The following is a 27,633-nucleotide window of genomic DNA, read 5'->3' as shown; positions in this document are numbered from 1 at the left end:
TTAAGAACACAGTCTGCCCAGGATCCCTCCTCCAGCTGAGATGGACAGACTGCCCTACAGGTCATAAAAACCTAATGGGGGCTGAAACACTTTTGCTGAAAAGCATGTCTCTGTGCTGGCTACAAAAGCAGGCTCATTTGACAATGTTCAAAATCTAGTGACCTCAGAAAAGTGCCTAGCAATAGTTAGGATGGACCTAGAGCCATAACCTTCATTTTAATCAGTTCTGTATTCCTCTGAACTACTTGAAAAAAAAAATCAATTTGATTTGAATTTCCCTCCTTTTCTTGCTTCCTCCCCAAAACATTTTTTTAAATTAAGGAATTAGTAAGTTGATTTTTAAGTGAAAAATTTACTAAAAAACACTAACTTCAGAAAATAAATTTCCCCCACCAGAAGTATAAATATTTTGTTTCTAAGCTGATATTAAAAAAAAAAGTGCCCAATTTTTAGGTAAAAATTGTTCATTAATTGTTCATTTTTGTTTTAAATTAAAATACCTGAAGTGAGGAAAAAAAAAAAAATCTTCATATCCTTGAGAATGGACATAAGTTCTTTAAGATGCGGGTTAAGATCACACTGGCTGAAGACCCTGCTCTCCAGCAATGCAAGTAACAATGACATGCCACAGACCTTTCACATACACTTAACGACCTCGGTGGCCCTCAGCCAACTTCCACCAGCTGAGAATCTGGGACAGAAGCCCCAGCTGAAATCAGGGCTCCCTTGCAAGAACTCTATACACACAAAGCTACAGACAGTCCTCACAACACAGTTTGTAATTTAAAAGGAAAGCATAACCAAAAGATGAGTAGTGGTTATTATTAAAGGAAGCATAAGCATCTGTTGCAAAGTGAAAAACCTGAGGAAGAGCAAGGCATAGATTTCTTGAGTTCTGAGCTCCCAACTAACCCTTCTGTTCTTAAGGCCACTTCTCGAAGTCAGGATGGAAGTAAAAAATTAATGAATTAATAAAACCCAATGTTTGTAAAAGTACAGAAGTCACGCATCAAAACTTCTATTTATATTACCTCACTGATTTTTAAAGTGTTACCCACTGCTCTCTCCTGCTTGCTGGAGCCTGCTGTTGGTAGAATTGTTCAGCTGCAGAAGGCGGTGGATGGTGACTTCTGTGTGCACGCACAGATTTCTCCTGACGTACAAAGTCCTCCATCAGCACCAAGACTGCCTGAGCTGATGGAAAATGCTGCCTTTTGTTTGACACACGTCTCTCCACCAGCAGAAGAGCATGGGGTGCTACCCATCAGCTAAGCCACAGCACACCCTGCCACATCAGTCAGTTAGGAGGAGCTGGAAGACTAAGTCAGGGTGATACTTTAGGTGGGAAATCAGGATCTGGTAGGTGTGGGGAGGAAAGGAGAGAAGGGCAGGGGTGGTACAAGATCCATACTGTGGTTTCACTGTAAGGACACAGCCTGTCATAAGGAATTACCATTAATTTGCACCAGCAGTACAGTTAGATTGAGACCAGCAAGCGACGATGACAAACAGCACTTGCAAGATCACATAATGAGGGGGCAAGGCTGCTTCACTGGAGCCGCTTCACTCAATTAGTGGACAAGGCTTTTAATGCTGCTATGCACAACCAAAGCAATTTTGATTACTGAGAGCTAAGTCTCCATTTAGAATGAGTCAGAAGCTGAAACCTCTTTTTTTTTTTTCCTTTCTTTTAATATAATTTATCTACAGAGTATTCGAATGGTAATAAGCTGTCTGAAAGCTGGACACATTAGCCTCTGTTTGTGGCCAAGTAACACTGAAATATACTTTCTAACATAAGTTCAAATAGCATCTATTCTAGCAAATGAAACCGATAAAAAGGTATCAAGCAATCAATACTACAACAAAAGCGAGGGCAAAATTTTGCTCTTATTCACTGTAATTTAACCAGGAAACTTTGCGAAGGGATTTTGGTAGAACAGCAGGAATTTCATGACAGTACACTTCAAGCAGCAGCATGCTTTGCTTACGTCCCCCTATGCTAGGTTCACAACTACTAATTTGATTGATTCTGTTCGCCACAGACCCAAACTGGATTACCTCCTGAGTAGCACGTAAAATTTTCTTTGTTCATTTGTTTAACACGGATTTAGTTGATGTTTAGGAAGCACGATCTGATCCTAAGAAACTCACAAAACCTGAGCAAAGTCTGTTAACGTTCAGCTAGCTTAGGTCCAAGCCTGAGTTTCCACTGTTGAAAGGGGAATTGTACAAATAACTGTGGATTAAAGATATTTTTAATGGGCAAAAGGTGGTGTTGCCAAAAGTTTAGAAGTAGATCCTGTGAACAAGATGCTGCTGACAAACCCTCCTTGCCATCGTTCATTGGGGATTCAAGTATTCACTAAGACCCTGAACTTAAATTAAAGATGATTTGGAACAAGTACCTGCATGTCCACCACATCCTAATATCTACCCTAACTAGGGGTACATCACGGTCTCATTATCAGTCTTTTCAGTTGAAGCTCTGCATAGGCACTTACATATTCCCTGGAATAAGGAGTGGACCCCAGTAACCAGTTTTCACACAGAATGGTCTGGCCACACACCTACAGAATTATTCTGTTTCTCCTTCCAAGAACATGTATGCACGATAGTATGTGCAGATGGACTAAGAATGGAATATGAAACGAGGAAAAATTTAATCCAAGACCTTTCTTCAATTTAGGAAGAAAGAGGATAAGACCATGGATCTCCTATGTGCCTCTGAGAAGTCCTCATCACTAGGCTGTACAGTTAATGAGTCTCCCTGGAAATCCCAAGAAATCAAAATACTTTGTTTCATATGTATTGAAATGAATCATTTTGATGTTCAGAATCTTATTTTCATCTTTATTTTGGCTGAAATTACTTATCAGATTTGACCCAAATTTCTGGAGAAATTCTGCTGCTTAGAAACTGAATTTTTGGACGCATAAATATGTTTCTGTGGTAAAAAAACTCTACCCAAATATGCAAGATTTCAGTACTTCATCAGGATTTCTTACAAGTGGGTGGAGGGGACTGAGGGGGGGGGGGCATGCTGCAGTTGAAAGGGATTCCTTATAAAAGAATCAAGAGAGACTCTTTATCACCCACACTTCTCCTTATATCTGATCTAGCACAAAGCTGGATTTTTCCACTGGTCTCTGAAGTCCCGGTAGTTACTGTGGCAGGGTACCCAACCCAACTGACCAAACGTCTGTTGCATTAAGGACACAGAGTGGATACAGGCTTTGCCTAAAGCACAGAACCAGGAACGTTTTAAACTGCTTCATTTCTCAGCTCCAGTACAGCTATGTATGTATAATTTATTTAAGATTTGACTCGGCAGGGTAGCTGCATGCAATCAGCATATTGTTTTTGTGAAGGTTCCCCCCTATTGCCCCTTAGACAGATTTTAACTGTCAGTATATTGGCCTTTTGAATTTTTGTTTTCATAATACCATAAGCTATTTGAACATACATTATTATATACTAATCATTGCTTGTCCAATTTTTTTTTGAGTCTTACAGGCGACAGCAGAGAACAAGAAATGCAATTTAGTTAGGACTTCAAAGCAATGTTTCGTTATCATCTAAACCGGGGCTCTTTTATGCCTCTCTCACTATTTGGTTTTAAAAGTGAAAGGAAACCAGTCCCCTAAATTTGTTCCTTCAAATTTCCACCCACCTCCTCCCACTCTGAAAGGAGGGGCTTTATGATAATAGATAGGCTGATCTCGAGATCAATCACAGATAGAGATATATTTACTGTCCTCAGATAGTCATAGTATTGCTTACATTCACATGAATTAAAGATTGTCTAAATCCTGCCTCTGAACGTTTCCAAACTTTAAAAAGATAGAGATCTATATTTAAATTTCATATCCATCTCATATCTCTATAGTGGGATGAAGAAAAACACCCAATTCAATCACACCTGAACTCTATAAAAACTGGATCTTTCAAGATTTGCTATCATCCTGTGGACTTGTGTATGTAGCAAACCAGCCCTGAAAAACTAATACAGAACAGCTTCACTCCACACTCATTCCTTTTCAGGAGTGCCTTTGTATGGTTTGGCTTTGCTTTTGAAGTGGATTAAGCTAGACTCCATATGGCATTTTTAGTGGTGAAGCAAAGTGCCACAACAGGAACTAGTGCAGAACAATATTCAATGCACAGCCAAGCTCGTCCAATAATGACCTAATACAGTGCAAGTCTGAATAATATGCTTGGGTACAGCAAGATGCTGGGTGCTTGATGAGAAAATTATAGTGAAAAATTCTGTGCTTTACTTGTGCGAAAGGTCATACTGCTATAGACATTCAGAATAGTTCCTTTATAAATTAAAATCCACAAACCTTGAATCCCAGATTTGAAAACTCCTGCTACAGGTGCAGTGGGGACAGCAGCACAGCCAGGACAAGCAGGAATGGCATGACAGACTGACACTTTTCATATAATGACTCTCCAGTCATAACTAGCAGCCCTGGTTACTACTTCTTCATCCTCTCATCTTTCCCCCCTTTCTTTTTGACCAAACAGTCCAGTCTGGAAATAAAATGGTTTTTGTTAAAATCCATTTAGTTCCATGAAAAGAAAAATAAAATAAACTCCTCCAAACATAGTTTTAAAAAGGAAATCAACAAAACCTTTGACATTTAACTATGAAACTACCAAATAAAAGCGAAACTGTTTTAAACTTTCACACAATAGGAAAAGTTCATTTGGGTGGAGCAATTGGTAGTGGAGCAGAGAAGGAGAAACTGAAAAGGTTAAGGTTTTCCTGTATGAAAATGGTAACTCAAACACACACTCAGGGGGACAGTTATACATATGTTTTTGAACTAAAAGTCTAACCTGGCATGATTAATTTTGGCCTTAGTTTTGTCAAAATATTGAAGCCCATATGGCACAAAGCAAATAATTTTACATTTTTATTTTAAACCCCTGTGTTTTTCTTGTCTATTCCCCTTCTCTTTCCACCACACACACTGGCAGCCGCTACCAATACGCCAAATGCCAAATCAACCCTGCAAGCTGGCTGGCACAAGCACTCTACAATACTGGCACACGCTTCCTTTTGCAGGGGGATTCTCTCTGAAACCCCGTGGCACATCCAAGCATCCCTGCTTAGCAGCTGAGGACCCTGTCTACCCCAGTCACGTCAGCAACAGGGTGCCTTAACCGCGAACGTGCTGCCCATTTCATTCTGCCTAAATCAAATAAAGCGGCCGCACTTCGCATCAGTGCCTCCGTTCCCCCTCGTGCCACAGAGAATCAGACAGTGCTTTAAAATATCTTTGTATCCAGCAACGGAGAAGAGAGCAACAAGAGAGGATTCAAATCCCTGCAACGTAAGAAGAACGAGAAAATAAGACATCACTCAGGCAGGCCAAACAAAATCCTGCACCGGCAGTGGGGCTGCAAAGAACGTCGATGCTTAAGTGGAGCAAAAGGATGTCACTCCTTCACCTCTTGTCCATGAAGCCTTCAGTGAGCTAGAAGGAAATCAGGAGCACTGAAGGCTCTGTTGACTCTGTCAGGATTGAAACACTAAATCATGCTCTTTGATGCACTTCCTGTTTGTTTGTTTGTTTTTTCCCCTGTGCTTGTTGCTGTAGCACATGGCATTACTTATGTATATATATGCATATTTTTTAAAGATTTTAGTTGATATTTATTTAGATTATAAGACAGCAGATTCTTTAAATCAGTAAACAATATATTCTGTGTTCAGACAAAGACCAAGGCTGAGCACTGGACAGTCAAGCACACTGTACTGAACCAAAGGTGCATATACTTTCTAGTTCATTTTCTATACTTGCATGCTGAGTTCATGGCCAGGGATGAATCCTGCCTCCCAGCGTGAAAAGTGTCCTTTCCAGCTACGGGAACTGTGTTCACGATCTTCCAGACAGCCCTGGTGAAGGGATCAAAATAATGCTCCTTTTTCACTCAGATCAGAAAATGGTGAATCCTTCATCTGCGAGAGCCTGTTTTGAGGGAAGTCTGGAACATTTCTAAAAAGGACCCATTTTTAGGCTGCACTGTGTTTGTTGCAGTGCACAGGCTAGAGGAGCCTTTGAGGAAACTCTCTGCAGCCACAGTTATTCAGTGGTCCTCACATCAGCCCAACACCTGCAATCTGAGAACAACCCCACACCTTTCTCTTCCTTTGAGATCCACTGAGGAGCCCAGAGAACCAGGTGAGGGTACCAGCAGTAGCCCGCCATGCTGAGCATACAGCCTGCACAGTGTTGTCCTACCTGGAGCTCCCAAAGCGCCGGAGGCTCCCTGCTAGGATACTCCACCTTGCCACAGCTCAGCTGGGAGCTGATGGAGGAACAGGTAAGCAAGAGCTCATGATTTGATTGTTCCCTGCCACCGCGTCACGGTCAATCGAGATCGCTGGATCGCAAAGCTAAAAACTTTCCTCTGTAATAACCTCATGGAGAGAGGGGGAAACTTTGGTGTCTTGTAGCCACACAGGACAGCCACAAGACACTGGGCTGTCTGCATCTTTCCACATTACCAAGTTTCTGTTGGAGCACCAACTCCACCTAACAAATGTAACTTTAACAACAGTAAAACAACCTAATAGCTTCGCATGCCAGGGGGCTAATGTGGTGGGCCATTTAACGCTGCACTAAATAGCCCTGGTTTGGTTCTCATTGCCAAGTGCTGAACTGAGAATTGCAACTGCAGGAGCAGCTCCTAATTCGTTAGTTAAAGGGGGTCATTGCTCATAGGGTGGGGAAGAGGAAAGAAGGGGGGAAATATCAGACAACTCTAAACATTCAAAGTCGACAGAAGGTTGCACTCCTGAGAGATGGAGTATTTAGCTGAAAGCCTGACAAAGCTCTGCAGCTGGGAGGCCTGTGGTGGTTTTACTCGACACTAAAAAACTTGCCATAAGATACTTGTAACCTGTATAATAGGCTTGGTGGGAATGGGGAAGCTGGGAATGAAAGGAAGGTGAAAACATCTTGCTAATAACACTGCGGTTTCGTTTCAACTGGCCCTCAAAACCATACACCATGCAGGCTGCCAGCACAGCAAAGCAACAGCAAGACAAACTGCTTTCTCACCCACTCTTCTTGAAAAAAAAAAACCCAACAACAACAACAAAACCCAACGAAACAACAAAAAAACAACCCCACAAACCAGATCTGATTGCAGAAGACATCACTTAAAAAATAAAAATGATACAACAAAACAAGCCCAAATTTACAGGGCACCTCTGCAAAGGAAGAGCTTTATTTCTGAATGTTAGAACCCTAAAACAACCGTTTTCTCTAATTTCTGCCATCACTCAGATTGGCCTTGAATTACCTCCTGATAGGCCTCCCATGTGCTTGCAGATGAGAGAGTGTAATGGGGATCTGTTAATTAACTAGAAGCAAAGTTGCACGGTGGGGATCAAACACTGGATGCGTCCTAAAACTCCCACAGAGAAGATGAAATGCAGCGCAAACTTTAAAGACTTCCCGTCATTAGCCAAGACCTTGGCTGCTCCTGGCCCAGACCCCTCCTGTTTCAGAGAACAATGAGGACAATGATGGCAGAAATGAAATAGTGCAGCAAGGAACAAAGGAATTAGCTATTTACCCACAGAGAGAGAAAGGAAAAGAGGGGCAGGGGGGAAGGGGGAAGGGAACTTGCTTTTTTCCTAGGGTTTCTGTCTACTTTTAATTAATTTACGGCTGCCAGGGACTTGCACACAGAGCACGCCCAGGAGCATTGTGTTAGAGTGCAGTGTTAATACATGTAACATCTACTGTTTACTCCCAGGCAGGAAGGAGAAGGAGCTGGGGCAGAGGGGCAGTGGGGAAGGAGGAGAGGAGATCTTCCCTCTTCAAAGCCACTTGAAAGAGACAGGCAGAGATAAGCAAAAGGTTATGCTGATCTCTAACTTCTGTGAACCCGTCTCCATGCAGGCTGTAATCCTTTAAAAGAGCTCCAGGAAGGGTAGATCAGGAGAAGAGAGGGCGCTAGGACAGGGACACCCAGGTGAGGTGACAGCAAGTGCAGCAGCAACCGAAGGGCAAGGTTTAATGGGCTTTCTCCAGTGCCCTCAGGTTGAGGAGATCTCAGGGTGGAGACCCAAATCCAAACAGTGCTCTGCAGAGATACTCAGCCTCGTTTCACCATGTTCCCAAAGCACTCGCTCTGAGCTAATGAACAAGGCTAATTGGGCCAGGCAGAGCACCACACCAGTAGCCAGCTTCTTCAGCAGTTCCACAGATAAATACTGTCCCCTGACTTCACCAAGCTGAAAATCCAGCTATGGCTAAACTGAGACTGTACCTCAGACACAAAGGCATAGCACCAGACTGGGACCTTACCATAAAGGCAACTGGATGCAATACAGGATATACTAAAACATCCAAGCCAGCATTGTAAGCCTGAGTGACTGACTTGAGCACTAAATGATAATTTCCTTCATCTTGCCTTGCATCTCAAAAAAAAAAGTAAGCTCTGTCAGATGGCTATTTTCATGAAACCTAAACCCCAGGATGCAATGCATTTCCATTGAAAGCCTAGAGAACAAGGCACAGAAAAGTCACACTGCGCAAGGAGAGCCCTGCATTAAGACTCTGCAGCTTCACATACAAAACCATCAGACCTCAGAGAGCAGAGTGATGGATGCAGCATGAGAAGCTGAAAGAAACAGCATAATTCTCCTGGTAGGTGCTTTGTGAACATTTGCTTGAGCTTTTGTCTCTCTTGGAAAACAAGCAGCAGAAACAGAGGCTCCACTGAAAAATAAAAGTCTGCAGCTGACCAGATTTATTCTTGGCCTAAACAGTGGCCTTAGGCAGCAATGGTTTCAGTCTGTATTCTGCACATGACTGTTTTTGATAGGGAATAGGAACATGAACATGAGCCCCAGGTGAGGATGAAGCATTTAGACTATTTTCTGGTTGCTCAGAAGAATGTTGGTGGATGTGTCAGTCTTTTTCAAGGTAAGAGCAAACGATACTATTATATACATTTTAAAACTAAGAGGCATAAACATTTGGTTTCTAGGCTACCCGTTCAGAAGAATCAGCATGTGTTTCACAGTTCAGCAAAAGAGACAAGACCTTCTAGGCTTACACTTAACAAGACCAAAGCAAAAGTTAAAAAGCCCAGTGCACATCAGGCATGTTTGGTCACGTAGGAGAGAAGCACAGAAAACTTCCCTGACATTCAGTCCAGGGCACCAAGCTTGATTCACCACAGGATAAGGGCAGGGGAAAATGAGAGAACATCCTTTGATACCATAACTAGTGTCTCAGCACTGTCCTATTAGCTAGCTAATTCTAGAGATGGGAAATAAAAGGTGAACAGAACTTTGGAGGATTTCACATCCATTTTGATATGTTATAAAGCCAGCTATATTTTCAAAGGGGAAAGTTATGTCTATTTTTTTCCAAAGGCATCCCATTCCTGTGCCAGATAGTTAAGTTTTCACATAACCAGCATCATTCTCCATCATTACCTACACATCACTCAACCCTAACTAAACTGAGCAACAATATCTAGGAGAACATCTCATGCTCTTTCACTCTTCTGTCTTCCAGCAGCTCTTCCACTTCTTTCCTCAAGGACTGCTTCTCATTATTTGGAAGACATTGCCCTCATGACTTCTCTCTACAGATGAGATTCAGATACCCACTTGGCACCCCAGGGATGACCACATTATTTGTGTCCTGGGCCCTGATGAGTGGTGCAGGGACGTGGGCCACAAGCACTGCACCACCACTTCACACCTCCACCTTCACTGTTCTCCTTTTAGGTAATGCTGCTATTTACATTTTGCATTTAGACACACTCATGGTTTGTCTTGCCTTTATGTCAGCTGGGAAAGCTTGTGGCAAAACTGGGAACTAAGCCCTCAGCTCCAGGTTAGTATTACTCCGGTGTCCCTATTAACTACTCATAAAACAGGTTCCTGTGCCTACATTTACAAACTGATGCTTCTCTTGTTTAAGACTACCAGATTTGTTCATGCAGGCAGCTGATGGTTTTGGGTATGCAGGCACTATTTTCTCATTGTTTTGTTCTCTGGTGATGCTCAGTGAGACCACAAAGACCAAGGCATCATAGGGATTGAACACTTGGCAGAGCAGCGAGGAGGTCACTTTGAGTCAGAGCTGAAGCACATTAAAGAAGGCAGTTCGTGGTAAACCAGCTTACAACTGTTGTATTTTGGGGAAAAGCAGACAGCATCCATTTCAAGAGTGAACACCACCACCCCTCGCTGCCTGACGTAGAAGCAAACCTCAATTATCTTGTTTATCCAGGCAGATCTGTTTGGACATTCACTTTTGAAATGGAAGAAATCTCTTCCAGTTTAGTATATAAAAAAATAGAGAATGAAGGGTACTCAGTTTATGAAATTTGCTCAGATCTCAAGCAGAACACACAAGATTGTAGCTCCAAAGGGAAAACTGCTCTAACATGGCACAAATACATTAGATTAACCCTTACAAGTAGTTCTGAAGTGCAAACTAACAGAGTCCAGGTTGCAAACTCTTCGCTTATATGTACCTCTGAAAGCACATTAGAATAAGTGATTTTTAAAAGTCTGTTTTATTAATTCATTTGGCTTTATCACTGAGAAAAAATCATCCCATCGCAAAATCTGCCAAAAGGTTCAGTTATTATTAGCCTCTAAGATGCAAGCTAATTGCTTTCTGTGTTTTTCACCAAAACCAGCTGAGATCCTGAGGTTCACTAAAAGGATACTGCACATGCTCAGAAATTTGCCTGTCCTGAAGATTTTTAATTACGTATTTGACATTAGTCTTCCCCTGTGTAAAATCTAGGGCTGGCATCCTGCAGAGACTTCAGCAAGCCTGTAACTCTGCACATGTCAAGAGTGTTGCTGAAGTTAGAGGGACTGTTCAGATGCATAAACTAACAGGTGAACTAGCCAAACCTTTGCAAAATCAGAGGCAAACTGTATCACAGTGAACACTGTAGACCTTGTCACAATTGCCTGAAATGCTTTTTTTTAAGGAAATGTATTTAACAGAAAAAATTTTATGGAGAGATCACTGGGGTTCTCTTCTCTAAAAAATTATCAAAACAGATATCCAAAGACTGCAGTACTGCTTAATCCCTTTACCTTTATATATCTCCTCCTTCCATGAAGTTAGTTCAAGGATAAATGTAGTCCAAAAAGCCAAGTTACTTGACTTCTACCCTCCAGTAACTCTCTGCTGCCATTGTGATTTTTTGAGACAACAGTATCCTCATACAGTTCATTTTAAAACAGGAGCTCTATGATTCAGTTTATTCTGGAAGCAGGAGAAGGGAGAACAGGCTTGATGCTTGGTCAAGGGCTAAAGTTTAGCAAGTTGACTTGGGTCAGAGCATGGTCAAACAAGCACCAGAGCAAGCTCAAGTGAGAGGTACAGCTCTAGCTGGCAGCTAGTTTTCTTTTACCCCAAGGAAGACAAGTGTGAACAGATTAATCTTTATCAATTCCTTTTACTCTGCTACTTTGTCTTTTACAAAGACTTGTTGATAAAGAGTTGATATTAGCTATATAAGTCAACAGTACGAAAACAAAAAAGAGACAATGGCTCACTCAGCTCTTCCAGAAAAAAAAAGCCCAGCACTCCTATTCTTAAGGGCATGATCCTTAGTCCAGTGAAATCCTGCAGGAAGCTGAGGACTCTGCCTTGTTCCTCATCACATAGACCTGCACAACCAGGCTACACATTTGCTTAAACAACATACTCTTGGGCCTGCCACTCCATTTCTCTGTAAGTGGAAGCAATCAGACCTTATAAAATTAGCAGTATAGAAATCTCTTCCCATCTGTAACAGGACAAATCACTAGGATGCAAGTCTTACCAATGCCACTCCCAGTTTCCAAGTTATTAATTCCAGCCACAGCAGTTCACCCACACCTAAGGAGTACCTTTTGCTGGCTGGTTCAGAGGGTGGCCCCTCCTTCCACTTGGTACCTTGAGCCAAAGCAATGCTATAAAGGTTCCAGTAGCAGAATAGTGTGCTTTGTTTTCCCATGGCATGGGCCATAAAGAGCCTGAGCTTTCATCCAAGTTTTTATATCAAATCATGTAATGACTTGGGTTGGAAGGGACCTGAAAGATCATCTCATTCCACCCCCCCACTATGGGCAGAGATGCCACCCACCAGGCCGGGTTGCTCAAAGCCCAATCCAGCCTGGCCTTGAACACTGCCAGGGTTGGGGCATCCAGAGATTGATATAACCAATATCAACCTCTTACGTTTCAAAGAGTTGGATGAGAAACCTGCAAGAATGTTTTAAAGTAATAATTTCATTAGAGGTGAGCAAATATCGCTGCCAAATGAGAAAGGTCCACATTTCAGTCTGATATATGATTTCACCCCCCTTTCTCTCCCCTCAAAAGCTTTCAAGCCACTGTATTGCCATGCAAAGTTTTTGTTTTGACAAATACACAAGTTTTTTAAAAACAAAAATATGTGTTTTCTGACTACTTGACAGTACTGCTTATAAAACATTGCCATACATTTGCTTGAGCTACATGTGGGCCTAGAACTAAATATAGACTTCAGTTTTCAGAGTTGTCAGTGCCCACCACCTTACCCTCTCTTAAATGCGGAGGTGAACATACACTTTAGCATTGTGAGCCAGCTGATCTATGATGTATGTGTGTTTCATGTATGGGGTGTATATATAACAGAGTACTGAATAACTCTAGTGACTTGTTCAGGAGTCTAATCTTAGCCTGAGTCTGAGTTTTATAGGGCTGCCGACAAAAAGAAAAGAAAACAAAAAATCCGCAACAAAAAACCAAACCAAAACCACCACTTACAAGCACAGGGAGAGACTATTAAAGGCAGAGGTCTCTCATATAAGCACAACATGTGATTGGATAATATTGTCTGGATTAGCAGCTTTATAACCTAGCCAAGCCCCAGGGCTACAATTATCTGGTTGCATTAAACTGAAATCACCTGCAAAACCTCACAGTGAATGAGCCCTTGGAAGTGTCTAATCTGCTGGTTTGCACTTGCAAGCGAAAGCAAAACGCAGCAATGCTGAAGAGATGAACAAACATCACAGTGCTAAATTTTCCAACTAGTGGTTCTAATTTTGCTTCAAAAGGAAGGTCTTTCCACTGCTTTTGGCTCTTCTTTCAAATACTTTCCAAATATAACATTATAATAAGCAAAGAATAAGAAGATAAGAGTCACAGTAATAGCTACTACCAATTTGCACCTTTATGAAACTTTTCATTCCATTAGTTTTGATGCAGAAACTCAGGAAGGTCTATTCTAAGGCTGTAGGAGGGACCAGATTAGACACACACTCCTCTGATTCCTGTCAGCCCCATCTCTGTTGATAGTTTGGAGGTTCTCAAATCACATTGTGGTTTTGAAGAGAAACCTTCTAAAAATAGTTTACACCCCTTTGTGCTTCCATCACTTTCTCCTAGTCCTTGACCACGTGCCATGAGCATTTATCCATCTGGTACCTGATGTTTTTGCTCCACAAAACCCCTACAGCCTTGCAGTCTATCAACCAACCCACCCACCCATAAATAAATGGTCAGTTTGAACTCTGACCAGCTCTCACTTCTGCCTGTCTACAGTTCTCTCTGGTTATATAGATGGACATGATGAGCTCATACCATCAGTTGTCGTTTATCGAGGTTTACGAGGAGTTTTGCTAGGGAAAAACTATAAGTTGATGGATGGAATTATAACCAGGTTACACAGATAAGGAGGAAACCGTAGATAAGAAACTCAAACTGTGTGGTCCTGAAAGTTGCCTAAAAGATTGAGGCCACTCTGCCCTAGAAATGGCAACACCTGGGGCATGTAAGGAGAGTGCTATATTTTAGGAAAGCATATAGGCAGTGAGCTACCTCTCAGCCTTCTGAAAATCTATGAGCTAAAGGCACTTCTTAAAAGAAAATTATGTAAAATCATCAATAAAGTCACATGGACAGACAACTACACTCATGTTGTAAGATGAGTATAGTTACCTATACTTGTGAAAGTGGTGTGGTTTTATTACATAGCATAGAAGCTCTGCTAAAAAGCCAGTAAAAATTCCATTATTACAAAGAAAATGACATTTGAAGGACTACTTAAGTACTACTGTGTGGGAATTAATGGTACTATTTTACTGGTGATCTCTGCAAATTTTCAACTCCTCCAGGCTGGAATATGCAAGTGGGAAAAAACTTCTAAATTAATTTCCAGGTAAAGTTTCAAGGCAGTCTGAAAGATGTTCTTTAAAATCTAACAATGAAATCTGAAATAGCTTTAACTGAACTAATTGATTTTGGATTTTCTCCATGTTGAAAGCTATTTTGTGATATAATGTTGCGGAGAAATGTTTAACATGGATATGACTGGTAAATGCTGCTATACATTTATGCTAGCACCATTTTTTTGTTGAAAAATAATTTCTTGCCTAAAAAGGATTAAAATAATTTCCCTTTAAAGAAGGCTTCACTAGATTGGTGCTCTATCTACACTGCACCATCCAGTTGTGTGTATTTATGCCATGACTTGCAAAAGCTTTTCAAGGCACTACTAAATGTGCTTTGAACAGATGGGGAAAGGTAATACATGCCATTTTGTCAGCACAGACACACGCCGATTCTGACGTAAAAAGTGACATAGTAGTATATTGATTTCACATATATTTCCATATGCTTAAATAGCTTTAGCCTGTATGATACTGAAGCATTTATTTTAAGATAACACCGCCATTTAAACTTCATTTTTTCCATTTATCTCATTATTATCGGAATCCATATTTCATTCCAAATGTAGCCACTTGGGTATGCAGAAGAGGAAAAAAATATAAAAATCAATCAACCTCCCCATCAGCCAAGGCATTGACAAAACAGGTAATTCCTAAAATATACAAGGCTTCAAGAATGCAGGCCATCATAGCTGCCTAGATGATTTTCTAGCTACTTCAACCCATCCCACATCTTCAGTCTTTGGTGTGCTGAGACCTCCTTTCCTCGGGTCCACATATTCACAGACTCCAATTCTTTCTCCCCATGGGAACACAGCTATTTCCTTACATTGGCCATTTGCTACCTTAGCAAGGTAGAAAAAGGAAATCTGTCGTTTATTCTCTCCTGGAAGGTTCAATGCCTGCCCACAGAAGGGGATGTCTCAAGCAAATAACAGGTGCCTGTCCCCGCAGGGAAGAGCCATGTTCCTGCTGCTGCAGCAAGTTCCATCAGAGCTATTTGTATGCATGCCCCCAACTTTACCAAAAGCAATAGTGCTGTCCTCTGCCAGACACTTGTTTGATTTTATTTCTCTGTCACAGTTCAGCACTGCTCTTTCTCCTTTGCTCTCTCTGTATTTCTGACCTGAACTTTAGGAGGAAAATAACATATCTCATCTGGACTAGAAAGAAACAGTTCAGTTTAGGTCAGGCTTAGCTAGCAAAACCCTTGGCTCATTCTGTGAGCTCTTACTGCAGGTGGATACAGGTGTATCAGCAGCATTATCCTCTCTTTAAAACAAAGAGAGATGGAAAATGGGCTAAATCGTTCTAGCTAAGCTCACCTTAACCATTACTCCCCAGACATCACCCTGAAGACAAAGACAACAGAGACATTCACAGTATGGGTTCACAGTACAGCAAAAAACTCCACAGGTTGGGTAAACCTGGTTAATTCTATCACTCAATAACGTTACCACTGGATACACAAAATTTAGCATTGAAGAGGCTTGTAACTTGGGAGCTGAGCTTTCCATTGAGAAACTGAGAATATTTTTAATAAAAGCAAAACAACTTATTTTTTCTCTCAGCTTGGGGACAGCTGAGCCATTTTGGCTGAAAAATTATTTTAATTTTTTTTTTTTTAATGTCTGAGGCAAACACCCAAAATGGAAAATATCAGCCAAAGCTGAAATCATTTGGCAAAGATATGAACAGCTGAACAGAGAGTTTTAGAATGGAAAGCATCAAGCAATCTTCAATGCAGACATAACTTCCCATATCTCCTACTGTCTCTTTCCCTATGTTCCTGCAATGGTCAGGAGCATTGGGCTCCCCACCAGCACCAGTTCCCAGCTTACGGGACAGGTTTCTCTCCCAAAGCTCCCTCCTATATGATGCCAATGAAGCTCATGACTAGGTACATCAAAGAGGGATAACCATAAATGTATAGAAGTTAGCAGCAATATCACATCTGTGGGAATAAATAAAATCACAGATTATGTGCTATCAATATCCATGTTAGAATGAAAGAGCTTGTCAATCCAGTTTATTTCCAGACACAGGTTTTGACATACTTTTGTCTAATGAACAGTTTAAAGAATACCTCCTAACAGGGTAATTCCAAAGGTACCTAAAACGCTGTGGAGAGTAAGCCAACATCCATCTGCTAAAAAGCAGTGCCGTGGAGCAAAACCCATTCTGGGATTTGCGAATCTTTCTTTGAACCACTTGACCTTTGATGCTGTTGAAAAGGGGCTGCTGAGCTAAACAGACCCCAGACATGAATCAGCACAGCAAAGCCCTCAGTGCAAACTATCCAGCAACAGCAGCCAAACACAAACCCCAGGACCAGGATTCAGCCTTCTGAGTCCCACCTTTATTTGCAACTCACATATAGCTATTGCAGGTTTTGGGTAAAGAATATGCTCCATTTTTACAGGTAACTGTTTTGCCTTGAGCAACCATAGCTTACAGTCACTGGAGGAAAAGATTTGCTTTGGTGAATTAAAATCACGGGGCTATTTCACTAGAAACACAAGGAAGCACAAAGCTAAAAAGATTAACAAGTAAATATTTTATCTTTTTTTTTTCCTCTTTTTAACTCGGGGACATGAAAACTCAAAACTTTTATAAATACAAAGTAAGATTTGCACAAGCTGGCATGGCTGACTTTTGAACAGAGGAATATTTTGAGGTGCAAGCCAAATACTCTGTGTTAAGGTAAGAGGAAATAAAAAAAAAGTTGACCATAACCTGAGGCCTTGGCTCCCGCCAAGTGCCTGTTGTTATGAAAGCGAGGTGCTCCACACGATCTAATCATAGCACTAAACCTTGTTACAAGCCCTTTTACAGCTCCAATATCTGGGTTACATGGAAACACGCTGGAGAGCCTCCTTGTACTATGAAATAAATGTCATTCTGACTGGCATCCTCTCTTCCAGCGAGTAATTTCCCTCCGCTGATAAATCGATACAGCAAAAACAAATGAGAGTGCACAATGGGCACATTGAGGATTACATTTTTATTCATTTCAGAGCCCCTGCAGCAGAGGTTTTTAAAACACAATAGCAGAAAATGATGCACTTGAGCTGGGGGCAGGCAGGGAGGAGAACTCACCTTGGAGAGGAAGAGAGAAGCAAGAGAGCAAGAAAAGAAGAAAAATAACCTCAGCATTTAGAATGCAAGTCTAGATTTGCAAGACTCTGAAGTTCAGGGTGGTTTTGTATTCAGCAAGTACTTAGTTTGGCTTATTTCTAAGTTCTTGCTCTTTGTTACAGCAACAATACTTTGCCTTGTTTCCCCCCTTCCTTTCCTTTTTAAATTTTAATCATAACTATTCCATGCTTTGTTTCAAGAAGCTCTTACCCCTTCCAGCACAGCAGCTGTACTAACAGAAAGTGGACACTGCCCACATCTGTAGTGACTCATACCAAAATGGTTATGTCAGAAGACACATATTTGCTATAGTGGAGATGTAACTATAGGAAAATGCACCAAACCAGCTGAACCTCAAGTTTTCAGCTCAAGGAACTGATCCAACATCCAGTGGGGTCAGGAGAAACATTTTCAGTGACCTGTAGCAGGTTCTGACACAGTCCTCAAAGGAAGTGAGACCCAGCCTGGTTACCTTTAATTATACACATTTTGGTCTTTCATAGTTACAAAGCAGAATTGAAAAGAGCAAAATTTCTTTTTTCCTCAGGATTCTGAGCTAAAGAGGGTGCAGCCATGGATTTACTGAGGTGCAAACTCAGAGCTGGGAGCCCAAGCTGCTGAGTAACTGCTTGGCCAGCCCAGACGTAAAGGGAAAAGGGAAGGGCACAACAGGACACACACGGTACTGGTTAAGTTTCCAAGGCTTTCAGTGCTCACCCAGTGACTCTGAAAGTCCAGACCAATAGCTCCAAACACCACTGCATCTCTACAGGAGACCTGGAATCAAGACAGCCAAGGAAGGAGCTCAGGGCAAGATGTGTAACCCTGACTTGATCATGACCCGTGCCACGGGCAGCAAATCCAGAGAGGACACAGTACTACAGTCCTTGTCCCTGAAGAGGGCCTTGAGCAAATGCAAGCAGGGCTTCCATTTCATCACTGTGTATCCACTAGGAACTGGACCCAAGTGAAAACATTGCATATGGACTCTCACATGACTGCTGGTTTGTGGCCAGTTTCAATGGTCTTGGTTTGAACCAACAACCTCAAGGTGAGAGGCTGTTATATCTCATTACTAGTTCCCCACGCCTCATTAAATTTGCATTTATTTGGTTCTCACTATTAGAGGTTCCTACAAGGACCAGCTAAAAAGTACATAGAAATGTGCTTTTTTTCTTCTTCCTTTTCACACTCTCCCCCCTCCCTTTTTTTTTTTAAAGCCAAAAGGCCGTAACACAACAGCAACATAATGCAATGTGAAATCCTTTTACAACCCTGGGAAGGCCAAGATGTGTGCCCAATAAATGTAAGCAGACATGATATCCTTTATAATCACAGCAAGATGAAGATGTGAACTGAATAAATGCTTTAAAAACATCATAGATTCTATTAGATGCAAAAGATTGAAGCGTTAGGCACCTTTTAGCTCAACTTTCATTTAATTTACTGCTTGCTGTACTGTAGTCTAAAGGGAGTGAAAAAATCCTCTCTCTAATTTTTTTTTCCTTTTCATGAGCTGACCAAGGAGATGAAATCTGGGTACTTTAATTACCATTCAGAGCCAAAGGCCTGGCCTTTGATATGGAAATCCCACTTCAACTCCAGCTTGCTGCTGCCTTTCCCTGTCCCCTTCTCCTTCCAATCTCCCAACATGAATTTTAAGTAGTCTTGTCAACACCTGACCCTGAAAGCTAACAGAAGCCTGTGCCGCTAAGTTGGTGCTGTTGGTAATATTCTTCATATTTATTTGTTTTAAAAATTTTATTTTTCTTTAGGAGGGAGAGACTGAGGCCGGGGGGGGGAGGAGCAGGTTAGAATTGGACAAATCTAAGCAACCAGATCTCAGAGCTTTCTCCTTCCTTGTCCACACAGGGCCTGGCCTATGGTCGCAGGCAGCAGCTCACATTAAAGGGTAAAAGAAAGAAGAAGCAGGCGGGGCAGGGACGGGGAGGGGGGGAACGGATGAAAGCTGTCATGTACAGTTACCCTGTTATTGTCATCTGCCTGCTGCATGACTCCCAGCTTTGCTATAATTATTAATTGCACTTGTCAACTGTCATTAATTCCTCTTTAGCATCCCTGTCTTGGAGTAATTAGACAGAACAGCCTCACTGCACTCATTGTTTTGAGAGGCCCCTGAAAGAGCCCAACGGGCTCTGTGAAGAGACAACCATCATTAATACAATAGAGCACCTCGGCATTAACCCTTTCAAAGGTGTAGAAATCAGAAGCTGATGGCTCTCCTGTCTTACAAGTTCCAGACACTGAATCCCCCATTTCCCTTTTCTTCATAAGTGCTCCCATCCGATGACTTGGGAGCAGCTGGAGGCTTCAGGTGCTTCAGCTAGGGGCACCCAAGATGAGATGCTTCAAGGAAGCCTAATTTTCTGAAGGTGGGGGCTCAGCACTCCCCAGCTGCCAGTCAAGACATTCTCTTATGCCCAGCTCTTAAGAGGAAAGCATGAAACACCAGACTCCTTATAAAATTATTATCTTCACCTTTTACCTCTTTCATCTAAGTTTACAGCAGCTGCAGGATGTCAGTATTCTTTGATGCTCTCTTCCCCACCCCCACCCTGAGGAAAGGGATGCAGAGCACTTGTTCTGACTGTGGCTGCCAAGAACTTGATATGAAATCTCAAAGCTCGGCTTTGCTATCACTGCCCCCCTGCCATCCCCACACACGGAACACCCCACAACAATCTTCCCATGACCACATTATGCACTCCCAAAGTTCTCAATTCCCAAACTCAATCATTTCCACTGATGTTACACAGGCATAAGCCACGACTACAATCTGCCTCATGCTTGGCATTTACTTAGTGGCTGCAGAGATGACACATGAAAGGGAGTGGACACTCTCTTCCAGTGTTGCAATGCTAGAAAGCATAAAACCTCAGGTATGTGGGAAAGGTACAGCAAGAAAGCACAATTATGAAGCTTATGAGCAAGATACAATGCAACTGAATGGATCGATGCTGTATTTTATCACCAGTATTGGGTACCAAACTACCCTTTCCATTGGAAATATCAAGCTGCTTGAGGAGGGGGGGAATTAAAAGGGGCAGGGGAGAGAAGGAAAGAGAGTTCCATCTTAACTTCAATTTGGTGCCTCTGACTATATAAATGCTAGTTTAAAATAAAAGAAATGAGGAAGAACTAGAGCAACCTGTTGCTGCAACGCAAAAAATATCTCAGCAGTTCTACTCAGAGTTTACTGCTTAGGTTTCCCAACCCCCCTGCTTTACCTCTGCAGCTAATCCAAGGTCCCTATTAAAAAAAGGAAAACCAGCAAGGCAGTAGTGAGACTTCATTTTACTGATGCCTGGGGACACTCCAAGGAGCTCCTAGTCCAGACAGACTTGCCTGGGGTCTAGGAAAGACCATGTTCCACAACTACACCCTCAGTCACACAGCTGGGAGTAGACACAAACAGATATTTTTTTCCTCAAAATCCCAGGAAAGATTCCTATTCACGTAAGGCAAGCAGTTTTACAAACTTGGTCGCACCAAATAACACCTTCAGCAACAGTATTCCTTGAATTATTTAAGTAAAACTACATACTCCTGGTTTAAACCCAAAACCTAGACTACTGAAAATGAAGAGGAACTTTCTTCAGTCTGCTGGCTTAATGGCAACAAGAGACCTTTGTGAAAAGGTATTTTTTTCCCCATTAAATTTTGCCTATCTTTTCAATGCTTACCCAACTGAGATCAAAGCCACAAATTAATGAAGCAAATATACTTTAAAACAGGGTTTCAAAGTCATAAAGTGTTAAAGAACTTGATTCAGAGCTTCACCTTCTTTGGATCTGGCTTAGTAGCTTGTGACTTACTGAAATAACAGAGAGCTTTGTATAAAGCCATGTGGAATGTATTTATAGTACATATAGAACCAGAAAAATCTTTCATAAGCATATGCATCAGATTTTTGGCACTGTGCACCCTGAATCAAAATAAGAATTTGGCCATACATCTGATCAGCAAACACTTACTCGCTTTTCTCTATTGAGGCTACAGTCAACCGCTGTAAAAATTAGAGTGATTTTTTCAAAACAGGGCCCAGTTCAGCTGCATGTTAAGTACCATCACTGATTACATTCCTTCTGCGTTTTTCAAAGATGGATTTCTATGTCCCACAAAAGTGGTTCTGTCTTGTATAACAACCCAGTTGACAGCCAAATCTGATTGTTACCTTATTAGTGAGAACCTCTGCTAAATCACCTTTAAATTGCACACAAGGCCAAACTTCTCCAAAGGTCAGAATTAATACAGTATATACGCATATTTTTACAAATTTCTGAGTGGCCAGTGATAGTAATGCCTCTGTAAATAAAACAATTCTATTTTACTTTGCTAATGCCAGATGTTTATTTCACCTTCTTACATGAGTGTGCTCTTGGGACAGATGTAAACCAGTCCTGATTGCTGGCAAGGAGGCACCCTAGGATAAAGCTGGCTGAACTCACTGATGATTTCAGGTCTTCAGTGTGATCTGCTGAGACATTTCTGGGATTCAGCCAGAATTACAGCATTAGCTCCAGTTAATTCAAGAAGGTGAAAAGCAATAGGTGGTTAACAGTCACTTCAGTGTGAATTCACGTGCTTTCTGTAGTGAGCTTCTGTCACCAGTGTGTTTTGATGCACATTTGGGAAGTTTTGCCAATTTAAAAGTGCAATTCAGCAAGCAGCTCCCTATCAAAACGATTCAGCTGCAAATCCATGCATTCCTCTGATGCATAATGCCTGACCCCTGTACACTGGATATTCCCAAATCATCCTCAGCCCACGTTTTCTCCTCCTTCCCCTTTAGAGATCACGCTAGCTAAAAAGGCAATTAACAAGAGCGAAGCATATACCACATGTGCACAACCTTAAAAACACACCAATATCATTACAGATAATAAATTCTGTTCTGCAGTCTCTCCAATGAAGAGTTTTCAAGTGATGATTAACCAACAAGCCAAGTGTTCAGCTGCAATCTCAGCCCATTTTGAACAGATTCTGCCCAAGGCACACTAAAGCAGAAGATTAACGCCCCCCCTCCCCAAATGGATTGAAAACCCAGTTAAATTACCATCTTTCAAATCATTATGGCAATAAGTAATATCTACACATACACAATATATATACACATATAGAGAAAGGAAAAAAAAAAACCCTCAGACAATCCTTCTCCAGAGGATTACTTCAACATTTTGACTTCAGAGAGATTGAAACTGATTCTCCTAAGCAAGCAGCTTTAACCTAAATCAGAACTCACCTCTCTACCAATCAGAAAGAAGCTTTTTCAGAAACTTATACTTCCTAATAGTTATATGGGCCTTAATCCTCTTGGAAACAGTTTTAGGTCATTATTCCAGGAGTTATTAGGTTGGAAAACAGCTTCTAGGCAAATGATGCTATTCACAAACCTTTTACACCAGAAATAATGGTTGGATTATTTCTGCCTCAAAAGTAGTCTTGAGGTCTGATTTCTGATTTTCTTTATATCTGATGTTCCTGAGGAAAAAAAAAAAAACAAACCACAGCTACTTGCTGTTAAATACTAATAATAATGATGGAAATTTTAATTATGAAAAAGTAATTTTATAAGGATTATAGTGGCAGCAATGAAAGCAAGTTTGGATTTTAAGTAGAAGCAAAAAATAATGGTTTATTGATGGACTTCCAATGCTCTTGTATGTTTCCAAGAGCACCTGAAAGATTTGGTGTTTCCCCAAAATTCCAGTTTCTAAGGGCTTTCACAGATCTTCATTTTTAGCCTTATGTCTTGTAAAGTATTATTTCCTTTTTTTCCACATCCATTGGTGTCTCACAACAGTAGAGGAAAATGAAGTGTATTGAAGTGTGCTCCTTGTGCAGCAGCTGAGGGAAGGGTGATCAGACATCCCTCAGTATGGGAGTACCCCCATTCCCAGGACTTTTGAGAGCACTTGCCATTTCCACCAAAACTTATGCTTTGCCTTCAGCTGCCAGTGCTCTGCAGAGCAGGCTGACCACAGACTCATCAGACAGTTGAGATAACAGAACCAGCACTAGGTAAGCAAAATACTCCTGTATTTGAAAACACAGAATTATGTATTCTGTTTTTATACTTTTTCTACCCTTGAACACAGGGATTAGACGGTCAATGAGGAATTTAGTACCTCCAACCCCAGATAGCTTCCTTCTTGTCTTTCAAAAAAAAAAAAATTACCATTACATAACATATGAATTTTCAGCAAGAAGATACAGATATTTAAAAACATTATTAATGACAGAAGCTAGCCCTTTCCTCTTATTACATTTCTCTCAACACTCATATGTACAACAACAAGATGACAACCCATCACAGAGCTAGATCAAGCTGGCTTAGCAGTCCTGCCACCAGTCACTACCTCTGTGGGGGTCTAGATCTCTAACATGGATCTAATGGAGACCATGGAGTTGGTGCACACCCAAAGTAGCCCCAGGAACTGGGATCCCACAGCACTGTGAGCGTTCCCACAAGCCCTTCCCTCATCTTCTCTCTCTGTTGTTCAGTATTGGTGAAGTCTACACAGACACTCTAAGAGTCCAGCCCAAAGGCTGTTTTATCTCCAAAAGGCTCTCCTGAACAGTTGACTGCTTCTCCAATTCATAGTGAAAGTCAAATGTAGGAAAAAAAACAAACAAACAACACACCAAAACAACCAAAATCCCCCAAACACACACTGACAAGTTCATATAAATTAATCTGTGCTACATTGCAAACTTGGCTTTCTTCAAGCAGATCAAATACTAAAATTTCAGTGGCAATTTTTGCCTGAATAAGAACTTCAGGAACTTCCTCCATCACTTTTACATATAGCTGTTTATGCACATGAAGTACCCATAATCTTCCTTTTCTCAAAGAAAATAATGGAGCTAATAGAAGCCTGCTTGTTGTACATGAGTTATTGCAAATTTTCACCTATTAGTTCTTACCTAGAAGATGGCAATTCTGTTCTTTGCAGAAAGGCATCACAGTTGGAGATAAAACTTTAGCAGCACAAACACAGCAGTAGCATCTCTGGCTAAATGCTTCACCGAGGAAGTGATACCACAGAATCTGGTGGCCAAAGGATTCTGTGGTATCGCTTTCTGAAGTATATTAAAAATGTATTAATTTGCCTACGTGACAACTTCATCATCATTGCTTGGGAAAAATCCCAAAACCTACAGGAAAGGCCTTCTGAGGTAATCAAAAACTAAAAAGACATAACATAATTAAAAAGAAGAAAAGAAAAAGAATTGTTGCATTTGTTCTCCTTAGTTATATTAGGAATAAAAAACGAAACTAATGTAATAATGTATCCCAGCAGTTCAAATCTTCTAATTTATGTAGAATGGATTATTACTTAGACAATCTGACCCTGGGCAAAACTTCCTCAGTTGAGAAGATTTACAATCTAATTATGCAGGAAGTTCTGCTGAGACAGTTTGGGTGCAATGGTCTTCTATTACATTAGCTTAGCTAAAATTGCTGCTTCTTCGCTTGCTTGGTGTTCCAAGTACTCATATGAAAACAGAAAATCCTTCATTCGCATCCTTTATTTCCCTTTAGTTTTTCTCACCATTACTGTGTGCAGAAGCACTCGTTCTCAACTGCAAATAGCAGCAAGGGGCTGAGGTTGTTAATAGCAAACTGTAAGTTGCCTTGCCTTTCAGGCTTTTGATTTGGCCCCTGTTTAGTGAACTGACTTTAAAAAGGACCATCAAAGTGCTTTTCATAATTTTTACAATGATAGTTGCTGGGTTATTGCTCCCCTCCCTTATTGCAAGTGCCCCTGAAAAAAAGCCTGGAGCTGAAATCTGTTCCTGTGTACTTTCTTTTTCATCCTGCACGCACAAATCTAGTTTATTTTTGTAGGGTGGCTCAGAGATGTTTTGCTGCTGTCTCAGACACCTGAATATTTTTAGTAATCTACTTCATTACATTAAAAAAAATATCCCTCAACACATACAAAAATAGCGAGGGCTTTATAAGTCTGTAGAGGAAACGATGGAAAACTTGAGTCTAACATAATTCAAAGTATCTTTTTTTCCCCCTAGATATATTACAGTGTATCAATACAGCTGAATATACAGACCTCCTATATTAACATAGATGAAGAAATCAGTGCCTTTTTTTCTTTACAGTAAGTGTTTTGATTTCAAAAGGTCAGTGGATCATGTCAAGGCCCTTGGTCTTGATAATTACCATGTGTAGTAATGCACATTTTTATCTACAGGTGGCAGACCTTTTAAAATCATCTTCAAATTCATTAGACATTTTCGTTGATACCACCACCCACATTAAAAAGTAAGAATCTGCAGCATAAACTTCTAATTAATGCTGTTCAATTTACAGGACAGATTTGTCAACAAAGTGGCTCAATTCTCAAAGGCTACTGACCCCTCTCAGAATGAAAGCCTTAAAAAAATAATATTTTAAAAAAATAAAGCAGTTGCTCAGTACATGGTAAGCTTTTATTATTTAAAAATCATCCAGCAACTCAGGAAAGTATTTCTTTTTTTTTTCTCTAAAACAGAAGTTTCACTTCCTTGATTATTAAGCCCTGCTTGGTATATTAGTGATTTCTTCTTTGATAAGCTTATTCAGAAGAGGAAAAGATGAGAATGTCACAACTGACACTGGCATTTAGATAGAGAAAAGTGAATCATAAAACTTACTCGTATCTGAATCAATCATGTTAAAATACCATGACTTAGACTGCCATCTCGTATGCATGTCTAAGGCCTCACTACAAAGCAGAAAAGCATTGATTTACACCAAAATATTATCAATAAATTACATAATCCTGCATTCAAATTTAATTAGATGATTTTTTTTTTCCCCAAAATAACAGTGGAATAGCCCTCTGCATGTGGACAAAGTCATACTGAAATCAAGAAGGCTGTCTCAGGGTTTCATCTCGAGTTGGTCCTAAATCCTTAGCTGCAACTGCTCTGGCTTTCTATTGCCTTCCACACTTTTTTCTGATTTCCACCCATGAAAACTGGACCTGTCACTGTGGCTGCACTCCTTGCAGAGGCACAGGAAACATAAGTATGATGGCAACCAGGTCAAGCTGGGTGACACCTAATCCTAGGACAAACTCATCACACTCAATAGTGACACACTCAACTCTAGTTCCTAATGTCCACAATAACAAGATAAAAACAACGCTACCAAAAGGAGTTTCTTGTCTTTGAAACCTTAATTCTAAAAACATTTATTATTCATGGCAGTCAGGTTAAGCATAAAAACTACAGGATCAAGAAGACATCACAACTGTGTGATTGCCTGTGTCTGAGTCTCCTGTCAGGCCAACAACATTTAACCAGATTATTCCCTATCTACTCTCCCTAACTGCAAGAAATGTAATTTTAAAATACTTGTAAAAATTTAGTACCTTGGATATACATACTTACACATCAACGCTACTAAAATATTGCACATATATTCACAAGTTTACAGTAATTAAGGGAATATTCTTTATCTTGCCAGTAACTTTCAAAGGGAAAAAGAAAACCAAAACAAAAACCCCCAAAAGAAAACAACATCCCAGCCTCAAAAAAATCTTTCAAATTTACCTTATTTGGTGTTTTGAATAGACTGAAATAGAACTGCAAGGCAGTTTGAATGAGTAACAGGAAGTATAGACAAAACATTTAGACTGGGAATACACACTCTGGAGAACACTCTTATTTACTTGCTGGTACACCCACTCCTCCCCCTCCTCCCAGTCCAAAAGAGTGGGTGAGAAAAACTGTGTACATTAATGTCTTTTGTGGTAACCTAGTAACCTTCTCCTTTTTCTCTATAAGCTCTTCCTTCATACCACACTCTTCCATATTGCCACGCTCCAGAGTAATTGCAGTATGTCTTTATATGGCTTCGTTTTCCTACCCAATGCAGAGGAGTTGGGGTTATTTTCAGTCTTCGAAAGCTTGTAAACAGGATCAAACAGGAACCCGGTCATCAGCAAGAGGAAGGCTAGAAAAATAAAAGCAAAATGCATATCAACGATTTTATTTTAAAAAGAAAATAATCCAAAACATGAAACAAAAGCCTGGGCTCTGCTAGACATCTCCCTCCCCATTCCTTTTCATTTAGTTCATGAACTCTTTTTTGCAGAACAGAGGCTGGTGTAAATTAATGTGTGACCCAAAATATATCACATGGAAAAGCTGCCATAGAAATATGTAATAGCAAAAAAAAAAAAAAAAGTAGACATTATTAGAACTAAAGTGGCACCTCTTATCACGATAAATCAATATAGAGATTGAACCAGGAG

At 40.7% G+C, this 27,633-nt stretch overlaps 1 protein-coding gene across 2 annotated transcripts in view; it reads right to left on the bottom strand.

The window, feature by feature from the left end:
• The window catches only part of SOX5 (SRY-box 5), a 640,197-nt gene that overhangs the window by 456,002 nt on the left and 156,562 nt on the right, over positions 1-27,633 (bottom strand). For both annotated transcript variants that reach the window (XM_027659186.1, XM_027659196.1), the window contains exon 2: positions 27,246-27,332. The gene's annotated coding sequence lies outside the window, so the exon portion shown is untranslated. The remainder of the gene's footprint in view (positions 1-27,245; positions 27,333-27,633) is intronic.

Source organism: Corapipo altera, unplaced genomic scaffold (genome assembly GCF_003945725.1).
Source record: "Corapipo altera isolate COAL_440 unplaced genomic scaffold, ASM394572v1 1, whole genome shotgun sequence".
Classification (NCBI taxonomy): domain Eukaryota; kingdom Metazoa; phylum Chordata; class Aves; order Passeriformes; family Pipridae; genus Corapipo; species Corapipo altera.
The sequence above is the reverse complement of the archived record's forward strand: the minus strand, read 5'-3'. Positions and strand labels throughout refer to the sequence as shown.